This window comes from Plecotus auritus (assembly GCF_963455305.1).
Source record: "Plecotus auritus genome assembly, chromosome: 5".
Classification (NCBI taxonomy): Eukaryota; Metazoa; Chordata; class Mammalia; order Chiroptera; family Vespertilionidae; genus Plecotus; species Plecotus auritus.
In genome coordinates this window covers 3686722-3699135 of record NC_137776.1, presented here as the reverse complement: position 1 = coordinate 3699135, position 12414 = coordinate 3686722, and the positions used below count along the sequence as shown (strand labels likewise).

Sequence of the window (12414 nt, the reverse complement as noted above, 5' to 3'; positions counted from 1 at the left end):
TCCAACACTGAAGATAAGACGCGGGAGGGGAGGAATGGAATGAGGCCACCCGGCCAGAAGGATGGAAACCTGTCACCCGCGTGCGAACACGTGGTTGGGCCTCTGAGACGTGTTCAGAGCCTTCTCACTGGTGTGCCCAGGACTGAGCTGACTGCGCTCACAGCATTCACGCCTCAGCGTTATTGGAAACGAAGTCACGCCGTACCAGCGTCGAGGCCCTGCCTGTCACTGTCCTCACCATCACCAACACCACCACCGTCACCGTCACCGTCACCACCACCACCACCACCACCACCACCACCATCACCACCACCACCACCACCACCACCACCACCACCACCATTACCATCACCACCACCACCACCACCACCACCACCATCACCACCACCACCACCACCACCATCACCATCACCACCACCACCACCACCACCACCACCACCACCACCACCACCACCGTCCTCACCATCACCGTCCTCACCATCACCATCACCATCACCACCACCACTACCACCACCATCACCGTCCTCACCATCACCATCACCATCACCACCACCACCACCACCATCACCATCACCACCACCACCACCACCACCATCACCACCACCACCACCATCACCACCACCACCACCATCACCACCACCACCACCACCACCACCACCACCACCACCATCACCACCACCACCATCACCACGGCTCCTCAGACCTTCCGAGGCAGCGCTCAGCACCAGGTATCTGGAGCCCGGACGAGGCTGTTTCACGGGAAGACGGTCTTCCACGCAAGCCCAGCGGCTCGGCCCCCAACACTCTCCCAGGTGGAGAGGACCCTCCCCAAACAGCAGGTCCCTGCTACTGACAAGACCCACCGTCTGTCCTTACAATAAGGGCAAGGCTGGCCTACCCCAAAGGCACTGGGTTTCGGCAGCCTTCCCGAAGCCGTTTTGGAAAAGCTAAATTACTGACCATACATGATTTGTAAATACTTCGTCAATTCCCACTTTCATCTTATACTTTGCAACTTCAGCAACTGATACTGGACTTCACGGTGGAAGAGAGCCGTTGAAGTGGAGCGGTGGAAAGTAACCCAGCTACCCACAGACAAAGCCACAGCCCGGGGACTCTTCCGAGATTGTAACTGGGCCTGGCCAGTGTGGCTCAGGGGTTGGGCGTTGACCTAGGAACCAGGAGGTCAGGGCTTGATTCCCGGTCAGGGCACAGGCCCGGGTTGCGGGCTCGATCCCCAGTGTGGGGCGTGCAGGAGGCAGCCGATCCATGATTCTCTTTCATCATGGGTGTTACTATCTCTCTCCCTTCCTCTCTGAAATCAATGAAATTATATTTATTCATTTATTTCATCTTTTTATTTACAAACAGCACAGCTCTCCGCAGGCTAGGGCTCCCCACCAGGCTCTGGAAACCCATATCCGACCACCTGCTGGACGCTGCCTCCAGGGTGTTTAACAGGTATCTCCGTCTCCACCGCCTCCCCACCCCCACCTCGCAGCTCCTCTCCCAGCGCCCCATGTGGAAGGGCTCCACTCGCCCAGGATGCTGCCCTGGCTGCACGGAGCCCGCCCTCGGTGAGGAGCGCGGCTGGGGTCCCTCCGACGGCTGTGCGAGAGGGTCTGCTTCCGTCAGAGGCAGAACGAGCTCTCTCTAAGGGACACAACCCACCCGCAGACCTGGAGGTGTCCCGGGGCTCTGACCCCCACAGCCCACCTCTGCGTCATCGACAGACAGGCTCCACCTCCAAAGTGTGGTCAGTGCCCACTTCTCACCCCCTCGGGCTGCGCCCCTCCCCCCGGGGGCCTGCGACAGCCTCTGGCTACCGTCACGCCCGCATCACGACGTGTGGGTCAGAGGGGCTGTGGCCCGGGGGGTCCCAGAGCCCGGGAGCGGACGGCCAGCGGGCTAGGTGTGCGCAGGCGTGCGCTGTGACATTTGCACACGCGATCACCCGACGACACATTTCCCTGGTGAGGTGGCGCGTGGCTGTGTTCCTCTGTTCGATTCCGCTGCCACTGACAGCTTTTTATTTTATTTTTTAAAATATATTTTTATTGATTTCAGAGAGGAAGGGAGAGGGAGAGGGAGATAGAAACCTCAGTGATGGGAGAATCATGGATCGGCTGCCTCCTGCACGTACCACACCAGGGATGGAGCCCACAACGCGGGCACGTGCCCTGCCCGGGAATGGAACCGTGACCCCTGGTTCACAGGCCGATGCTCTCCACCGCGGAGCCACGCCGCCGGGCTTACAAGCACCTTCTTAAAGCATGCACCATGGCGGCCCCTCACACCTCGACGAGAAGGCGTCACCCTGACTCCTTCCTCACTCTGCCCCATGCGGCTCTGCCCGGCCAGGCAGTTGTCCTGTTGGTCCTGGGCATCCAGGGCTGCCCCTGCTGCTGGGTGCTGTCCCCACGCGGCGAGGGGCTCCCCGTCCCCTGCCCGGTCTCACTCGCAGGCAGCTCTAAAGCACTGCCCCCTTCACCACCTTCCCCCCCCCCCTCCCCGGGGCTCCAGGCACCTGTGAGGTAGTTACCCCGCTTCTTGTCTCTTCCCCGCTCAACACAAGCTCCACGTGGGCCGGGACCTGGCCTTGCTCTCCCCCTGGCCCGGTGGCTCCCGTTCTAGACGCTCATTAAATGACCAACTCCTATCAACACATTGTGCACTTACGCCTAGTTATTTGTCGACGACATCTCCATGAAAAAAAGGGTTCACTAAATACTTTCTCCCAACCCATCAAATATCCAAATGGTTCGCACCATCTGGGGGTTCCGTTAGCATCATGATTAATTCTACCTCCCTGAACTTCTTCCAACAGCGTTACCCAGCTCATCCGCTTCTCCTCACTGCGGCCCTGCGTCTAGTCCTCCTTCCACCCTCCGGAACCTTCCACATACTTCTTACAAAGCACTGCTCGGTCACTGATTCTCAGCACATCCCCGAGTCATTCCTGACCGGACTCCTTAGCCTGCCACCCCCACTCCTTAGCCTGCCACCCCCTCTCTCAGCCCCGACAGGAACTGGTCCCACACTGACTGCCCTTGTCTGTGCCCCTTCCTCTCCTTCCGGGAGCAGCTGGGCTCCTGGTCAGAGCTCTCCCTTCCCGGGGAGTCCCCCGGCGGCCAGGCCTCCTCACGCACCTCACCCAGCGCCCACAATCCCCGTTGTCCACGTGGTGCTCGGGGCCCTCAGGTAGATCCCTTCTTCCCAATACAACCCTGAGGGAACCTTCTCCTCCTCCCAGGCCCCAGTACGTGCTAATTATTCCCCAAAATGATCGCCTCTCCCCCATCTCTCACTGCAGTGCTATTCTTAGCGCCTCCCCGGGGAGCCCGAGGCCAGTCTCCCACACCAGAAGCCATCCCTTGCTCCAGTGTGCTTCTGATGTGGGGCACCAGCCCATGCTCCTACGTGTGCTTCTGATGTGGGGCACCAGCCCACACGTGCATCTCATCCCTGAATCCCGACGGGCGCAGCGGGAATGTTAACCGTAAACCCCGTTCCCAGTCTTCACAGCGCTGATCAGCAGTAAGTCCTCGACCTGCCTGTGGCTGTGTGCACACCTACCCCTTTTTTCCGATTCTGAATTTAGACCATGCCAGTTCCTAGCGATTTTATTACATATGGTATGTATCACCAATTATTCAGTATTTCCAAAGTTCTAAGAGTACATTCCTTATGAGGAAAGCCCATGAGAGGCTGGTTTGGGAATGTAACCAGGTCACTGAGAGCATACTAATGCTTTATTCATAAGCACGCTTCAGCTGAGAGGTAAATGTGAAAGGAGAATGTCAGAAAAACATACTGCACTTTAAAAGGCTCTGCGGCTAACCGGGGGGCGGGGGGGAAACCACTAGCTTGTCTTACACACACACACACACGCGCGCACACACACACACACGCACACGCGCACACACACGCACACGCACACGCACACACACGCACACGCACACGCACACACTAAAACTTAACGTGGGGGTTGGGATTCTCCCCGGGAAAACGCGAGGCTGCCCCGGGGCCTTTAGCCCTAACCAGAAGACACCCAGGGAGGTGGGCACAGCCCGGCGCCGCTGGAACAGCAGCCCCCTCTCCGGTCTGCGCTCATCGAGGGATGCGCCAGGCGTGGGAACCTGAGCAGGGCTGGGGCAGCAGTGAGTCCCCTCACTCAGGCCGCCATCCTGCTCGGCCGAGTTCCACAGGTATCCCCGTGCCAAGGCACGCCCCCTGCCCCGAGCCCCACGCAAACCACCCGGGGGGGGGGGGTGGTCCTGAAGAGGACTCACCCAGCGCCAAGCCGCCGGGCAGAGGAGGAAGGGCGCTAACCGTTGCCCGCCCGTCCCCACTCCCCAGCGCTCCCTTGAGTCAGGTGAATTGTAAAGCACCTGTCAGGAAGGCCAGGGCCTGGCAAGCAACGAGTGAACCGCAGCTGCCAGCAGGCGAGCCGGTTCTGATGACTCACTCCCGTGTAAGGACAGGCGTGGGCCGCAGCCCGGGAGGAAGTGCTCTTAGCTTCCTGAGAGCCTCGGCTCATGGGTGCCCCTCTGCTCATGGGTTCCCCTCGGCTCACGGGTGCCCCTCTGCTCACGGGTGCCCCTCGGCTCATGGGTGCCCCTCGGCTCATGGGTGCCCCTCGCTCAGGGTGCCCCTGCACAGGAGAGGAACTGCACTTGGCAGGGCACCGTGGCCCATAAACGCAGTGCAGCTCTCCGCCTGCGGCCATTCCCGGCGCTGCTGCCTCCCCATCAGCTCTCCCTCAGCCCGAGCCAGACGCCTCTCTGCGCTGACCTGCAGCCCTAACAGAGGACAACAGGGTCACAGTTTGCGAGGTCGCTGCCCTGGCACGGCTGCAACAGCAGATCGGCCTTGTCCAGGCTGCCCGAGCGGCTCCGGTTTCCAGCTCGGGCGTATCGGTTGCCGGGGAATAGATACTCGTCTGTTCAATAAACCATCGTCTCCCCAGATGGTTTTGTTAAAAGCGGCCCTTTCAGCGCCTTCTCGCACACTCTGGCCACGAGGCCAGGTTAGAAGGGCGAGCCTGCTGCAGCAGCCCAAGGTCAGGTTCATCGCCAGCCAACGGCCAGGGTGTAACCATAAGCCCGAGAATGTGCATGTGACCACAGGTGTTTCCTCTCCCTGCTCCCGAGCTGCCTTCCTGCTCCCGGGGCGTGGAAAGCAGGACTAGCGTGCTTTCACGGTCCCACGGTCTAAGATCGGCCCGAGGCCACGTCCCTACGCTTTCTGGTGATTCATGTGGACACAATAATTAATATGCTACAGACAACATTAATCCACAGACAGGATCCGAGGATGAGAGAAACCCCTTTGTGGGAATAACAGTCCGGCCACTTCATGACCAGAATTTTTGCACCAATGCAGGTTCTCAGGCGGTCGCTTTAATAGAGAGGAATACGTCAATCGTACTCTGAACAGGGGCGCAGAGACTTCATTTACAAAAGACAGCCTTCGAAGCGTCAGCTCCAAACACTATATTCTGCTGTCGATGAGCTAAGTGATACGTCTCGTAAGCATACTATTTTCAACATTTCTCAACGAAATAACCTTCCTTAAACTAAGTCACAGTTACATCAAAGAAACATGACAACCCATGTTGACAAAAAAATGGTGTTTTATTGACAAGGTGGCTAATATGAAGCACCTGCTCTGCCTGGGCTGAGCACAGCGCTGTAGACCAGCCGTGGGCAAACTACGGCCCGCGGGCCGGATCCGGCCCATTTGGCTGTTCTATCCGGCCAGCGGAGCCGAAAGAGCGGAGGGTTCTCTTGCTCTCCCCTCTGCTCCTTTACTTTGAATTTATATTAGTTCACACAAACACTGCTTTTGTTCCGGCCCTCTGGTCCAGTTTAAGAACCCATGGTGGTCCTCGAGTCAAAAAGTTGGCCCACCCCTGCTTTAGAACCATCACCCCTGGTTCTACCAGAAAAGGGCGGACACGGGACAGCACGCTCAGCACCTGCGCCAGGCGACGCAGCTGGGAGGCAGGGCGCGGGCCCCAGCAGCTGTCCACGCCGGGCTCCGGCTCCCAACCCGGATCCAGGATCTACTGGGCCGAGCCGCCTTCGAGGCCCTGAGCTGGGACCTCAATGCCACCCCAAGGCTACAACCTGTGACGGGAAACCAGAGCCACAAAGAAACAAGGTGTAGGAAAGTCAGACGCCCATTTCCTGCTGAGCTGCGGACCAGGCCGTGTCTGTGTCTAGCTGAAGGAGGAGGGGAACACAACAGGTGACTTCCTGTGCTGGCGCCTCGCCTCGGTGAAATGGGAGCTTGGGGTCAAGGTGAAGGGCACGTGCTGGGCCTGGCAGCAGGCGAACAACCGATCTCAGAGGCTCCTGTCCTCCCGTCAACGCCAGTGGACAGTCTCCAAGGACACCATGTCTTTGTGTGGCCAGTGCCCGCAGCCAACGGGACAAACGGGAGCGAGCCAGGCCGCGCTGCCCCAGGATAAAAGCGCTCCTCCTCGCTGCAGCCAGAGGCTGGTGTCCTCCCACAGCTCCCCGCCTCTGGCGCCCCATCTTCCCGGCCCCCTTCTCTCCTACAGGCGCCTGTAAAGCTCCGGGACGTTAGCACATCAGCGCTCAGAGAACGAGGCGCCCGCAGTCCTGATGGAACGTCACGTTTATTCACGAGCATTAACTGGTCACCAAACGCCTGTATTTCTCCAAAAAATAAAATAAAAAACCAGGAGCAGGGCCCCTGGAACGGAAAGATTCCGAGTCTGGTAAAAACTTAATACAAGCAAGTTCCCTGAAAAGAGGTGGGGCGCCCTTTCCAACGGGAAAAAAAACAGTTTGGACAACGAGAGGCAGAACCATGGTCTCACTTAAGGGCCCCTCTGGATGCCCTGGACACCAGCACGGCAAACGCGCGCAGCATCCGAGCACACGTCCCGACTGATTCTAGAAAGAATCCCCCTTCCCATTGGCCTCCAGGGCCTACGCTCCTTCGTGTTCGTTTCACACTTGTGTTGTGAAGTCCAAGGGGTGCTCTCTGCCCCCACAGAACGGCCCGTAACAGCGTCTGCTTCTGTGCTGTGCGCAGTGCTCTCCCCGACGGTCCAAGGTGACGGCTAGTCAAGTTACAACCGTCCCTCCTGCATAGAATACAGGAAGCAGGTGGAGAACCGGGCATTTTTAAGACCCTTCAAACAAAGCAATGTGACATTGGAGGGAACTATATAAGAAACGCACTCAGCCCCATTCCCAGGGCCTTCGCACGAGACTGCTTACACCTGCCACTAACCTTTGTAATTCTTATCAGGACTCATTCTGAGAAGCAAGGATGGAGACCACAGGATTCTACACGAGACTCCCTTGTGGGTGCAATGTACAGTAAGTGGGAAATCCTTTAAGCAGAACCAAACTCTAAGAGGAAAAACCCCAGCAGGATTCTTCTACGTAGGTTGGGCCTGGAGTCAATTCCCAAGCCTCCTGCTGAAAGCAGTTTCCGCTCAGTGCTCGGAACCAAGGGGTGGTGTCCTGGCCCTTCAGCAGCTCCTAGACCAGGGGTGGGCAAACTCTTTGACTCGAGGGCCACATTGGGTTCTTAAACTGGACCGGAGGGCCGGAACAAAAGCATGGATGGAGTGTTTGTGTGAACTAATATAAATTCAAAGTAAAGGAGCAGAGGGGAGAGCAAGAGAACCCTCCGCTCTTTCGGCTCCACGGGCCGGATAGAACAGCCAAACGGGCCGGATCCAGCCCGCGGGCCGTAGTTTGCCCACGGCTGTCCTAGACCCAAGCTCCGGGGCAGCCACGGGGCTGGGTGAGGACGGTTGGGGAGTACCCGTTTCATAGACTTTATGAAGGTCTTAAAGCCCAACAAAGCATGCTCTGCCCTGATGGCTGACCACAGGAAGTCATGTTGTTACCAATGATCCTAAAAGCCATGCTATTCAAATGCTGATGCCACTCAGTTTCTGAAGATGGTGTACTGCGCATGCATTGTTGCCGGAGTTGACTAAAATTGTCGACGTTGGGTAGAAATCTACAAAAAATGTCAGGATTTTGTTAGCAGGCCTGCCTGCCTGAGCTTAGGGACGTGCTCCTGAGGACTGGCCATGCACCCTCGGTCCCGGCTACACGTAAGCTTCCTGCGACAGGGGCTGACAAAGCAGCCCCGGCTCCAGGGGCGCAGCACGGACGGGCACCCTCCTCCACTTACATCGCCGTCAGCTTAGGTGTGGTCACTCCCACCCGATTCCGATTTCTAAGGGATTCTTTCCTATGGTTTGCTGTCCTGTCAGAACGAATTAGATGGCACATCTTCCTGAAGACAACCCTCACTCCACCTCTGGAGAAGAAGTTAGTCACAGAACCGGTATCGTTGTTATAAAACATTAAACCGGGTATCGGGTCATTTTAAAAAGTTACATGGACTTTAACAAACCTCGGAAGTTCATGTCTCTGGTAACTCTCATTGGGCTACCCATCCAGGTCTTACGCGCAGCGCTCAGCACGCACAGTTGCTATTTAAACCCAAAATGCAAAACAAAGATAAAACCAAGTTCCAATCTATTCAGAACTTTTGCCAAAGATACCAGATTCTGAACACAGAATCCCAGCCTCACAGGGTGCTGCGTGAGGATCACTGCCACGCCAAGAGGACAAGCCGCAGCGCATCGGCCTCCAGCCGAGCCGAGCGCGAGCTGAGTGACCCCGGTGGGCAGGAGGCCGGTGGCAGCAGGGCTGATTCTGTGGCAGACACACACGGTGGATGTGAAACAAAATCGCACCACCGCGACCAAATCAAAATGAAAGTTTCTCAGGTTTTTATTTCTTGGCTAAAAACATAGCAAATGAGTTTTTGTGCTCCTGTTTCTCCTTAAGGTGAAAAGAAGTCATATGAGCTCCAAACTCTATTGGAATAGTGTGTTTTAGCTGAAGCACTTCACAAGCAGGCAAACAGAAAGTTAAGCTCTTATTCCACTCCTTAAAACCATTCCTTCTCTAGTTTGTCTTTCAGGTTAAAAAAAAAAAAAAAAAAAGAGAGACATTAAGAAAGAAATATTTTATTGGCATGATTAAAGATGGTTAAATAGTATTAGTCACCACCGAATCTTAACAAAATCACTTCTGTATTTCATGGAGATGTTAATGGAGTTTCATAGTGCAGAAAATGTGACATTTATTTATCTCAATTCAAAGTAGAAGCAATGATTTAGATGATTTATTTAAATTATAAATCTTATGCATATAATTGAACCCACAGATGCATGTATTTGAAGTTGAGTGTAAAATAAATGATCAACAGTAAGCTGAAGCATATTGAAAAAAGTTTGCATTTCTTTATTTTTATTTTTTGGTGTGAAAGGAGAGGTTTATCCAGGAGTCAGTCATACAACCTGGGAGAATGGCAGACTCCCGTCTCAAAGGCCAATCAAGAAGTTTGGATTTTGACACTTTTTTAAAACTTTTGAAAGAAAATAAAACTAGCCCAGCCGGTGTGGCCCAGTGGTTGAGCTTCGACCCATGAACCAGGGGGTCATGGTTCAATTCCCAGTCAGGACACATGCCTGGGTTGCGGGCTTGATCTGGTGTGGGGCGTGCAGGGGCAGCCAATTAATGATTCCCTCTCACCCTTGATGTTTCTCTCTCTCTCTCTTCCTCTCTAAAATCAATAAAAAAATTTTTTTTTAAAAGAAAGAGAAGAAAACTATAATGGCAAATGTAAATAATATTAAAGATTTGTTAACAAATATATAAGCAATATGAAGATCTGAAAATGAAAACCCATTTTATGAGCAACTTCGATATAATTTTTTAAAATAGCCGATTTTCAGCCAAAAATGACTTATGATAGGAAAGGATGAAAAAGAAAGACTGCTTGAAATAAACATATTTCAAGATTTCCAATTAGAACTTTTAATTTTGAATGACTGAAAGAACACAACAGATCTAGAATGGAGTTCAATTAATAATTAATACCATGGTTTTATACATCATTAATCTCATTTAATGGAGGGAAGTCAAGACTTATGTTTTATGCTATCCTCTCAAAGGACAATTTGAAAGTGTCCCTTAGTGATAATTTGTGAAACACACACAAAATAATGAAAACTACTCATTCTAACATTAAAAAGTCTAACGGGCTAAAAATCGTGATTTTAATTTGGATTTCACAATGGGATGGTCCAAATCTGAGCAGTCACACTTCCATCACTGAGGCCACTATTCCCGTGTCACTCTCCTTGTAACGGGGCTCACTGGGAAGTCAAGAGCGCTCCGCGGGCTCAGAGCCAGGCCCCGGCATGAACATGGGGAGAGCTCCCTAGACCAGGTCAAAGTTTCGAGTTAAGGAACTGGACTTTTTTTCTTAGTAACAATATTTAAATTTTAGCCTTTAGTAAACCAAGGTTTTTAAAAAATTAATGCATTTTAACAAAAGCAATATACATTTCCTTCACAAGTAAAAAGTAAGAAGCCCAGAATTATGAAACAGATTGGTACTGAGGGCAATTAACACAGTGGAGTAATAATGCTCTGAAGACACTATGAGATCCAACTATGCAGGGGTCCTCAAACTTTTTAAGCAGGGAGCCAGTTCACTGTCCCTCAGACCGTTGGAGGGCCAGACTATAGTTTAAAAAAAAAACGATGAACAAATTTCTATGCGCACTGCGGGCCCGGGACGCGTCGGCTGCTAAGCAGGACAGGCAGCGGCCCCCGGCGGGCCGGATCCATGTCCTCGGCGGGCCGCATGTGGCCTGCGGGCTGTAGTTTGAGTACGCCTGATCTAAAGTAAAAACGGGGGGAGTAGCTATATATGTTGCATAGTATATGCTGGAAGAACTAACTTGTAAAGAAAAAGAAAAAAACATTTTTTAAAAAAAAATTTGTCTAGAACTTTAACAGCCCTTTGCTTAAAATCTTTACTTGCGCATTTAGCCTAACTCCAAAGGAATTTGTTTTAAAAGCCAATGGTGCACATTTATTTTTAGAGTCACATTTCTGCTACACTCACTTCTTTCAAAGGTTCCGGGTAATGTTTATTTTTAGAACTTCTGTATAATTGTTAACATTCACTTCTAACTGGACCCGTCTGTACACACTGCGGTAGACTACTGCTCACCAGCAAAACACAGTCTAAGTGAACACGGATGGGACAATCCGTCTGCCAGATAGATAACGTATAGTCACACTAAGTACTGCCCACCTCTTCTCATTAAGAATGAACAGCCCACACGCAGAAGGCTGGTCCAACAACACATCAAACAGACCGACTCATAAAGAAGATGAAGAAGATGTTAACTGAGAAAGGAAGGTGATCGCCCTAACCGGTTTGGCTCAGTGGATAGAGCATCGGCCTGCGGACTGAAAGGTCCCAGGTTCGATTCCGGTCAAGGGCATGTACCTTGGTTGCGGGCACATCCCCGGTGGGGGGTGTGCAGGAGGCAGCTGATCGATGTTTCTCTCTCATCGATGTTTCTAACTCTCTATCCCTCTCCCTTCCTCTCTGTAAAAAATCAATAAAATATATTTTAAAAAAAATAAATAAAATAAAATTATAACTTAGGGTTCCAAGTGGAATTGCTTGGCAGAGATTTTCATTATAGAAACGAAATTCGCCAAGAATGGAATATGCAAACAAAAGTTTAAAATTATTTCAGGTAAGAATTTTGTCTTTCCAAAGTTAAGCTTCCCAAGACAATTTTAATCATCTGTTGGATAGATTTTTGCCCTAGATGCATTATGGTAGTTTTAAAAACCTAAATCCAGACTAAGATTGTAATTTGTAAATTCCTTTAAGTCATGAGCAATGTATGGTATTCTCATTAGTAAACTTTTTGTGGGGTAAAGGGAGAAGAGGGATAAAAGAACCTCTCCCAGTCCAATTACATTTCTAAGCAGTGTAAGAAACAAAGACTGTAACTGTGTTAGCATTTGAAATAAAAGTGGTTGAACTGAATGCTTGGATATGTGCTCATGTATGGTTTTGCCATGACAGAACATGGTCTTTGGGTCAAATTTATTCTGAATAAATCTAAGTGAACATCTGAGGGATGTGCCATGATGCAGCGGAGTAAGTTGCATCTCTAAGATCTGGATTTGGTTTTTATTATACAACTAGAGGCCCGGTGCACAAAATTCGTGTGTGTGGGGGTGTCCCTCAACCCAGCCTGCACCCCCTCCAACCTGGGACCCCTCAAGGGATGTCCGACTGCCCGTTTAGGCCCGATCCTACCAGGATCGGGCCTAAACGGGCAGTCGGACGTCCCTCTCACAATCCAGGACTGCTGGCTCCCAACTGCTTGCCTGCCTGCCTTCCTGATTGCCCCTAACTGCTTCTGCCTGCCAGCCTGTTTGCCCCCAACTGCCCTCCCCTGCAGGCCTGGTCCCCCCCAACTGCCCTCCCCTGCTGGCCATCTTGTGGCAGCCATCCTGTGAC

At 52.4% G+C, this 12414-nt stretch overlaps 1 protein-coding gene across 1 annotated transcript in view; it reads right to left on the bottom strand.

Moving 5' to 3' along the window:
- GLS (glutaminase) overlaps positions 1–12414 on the bottom strand; it is a 62438-nt gene that overhangs the window by 5821 nt on the left and 44203 nt on the right. The gene's annotated exons all lie outside the window — the stretch shown is intronic.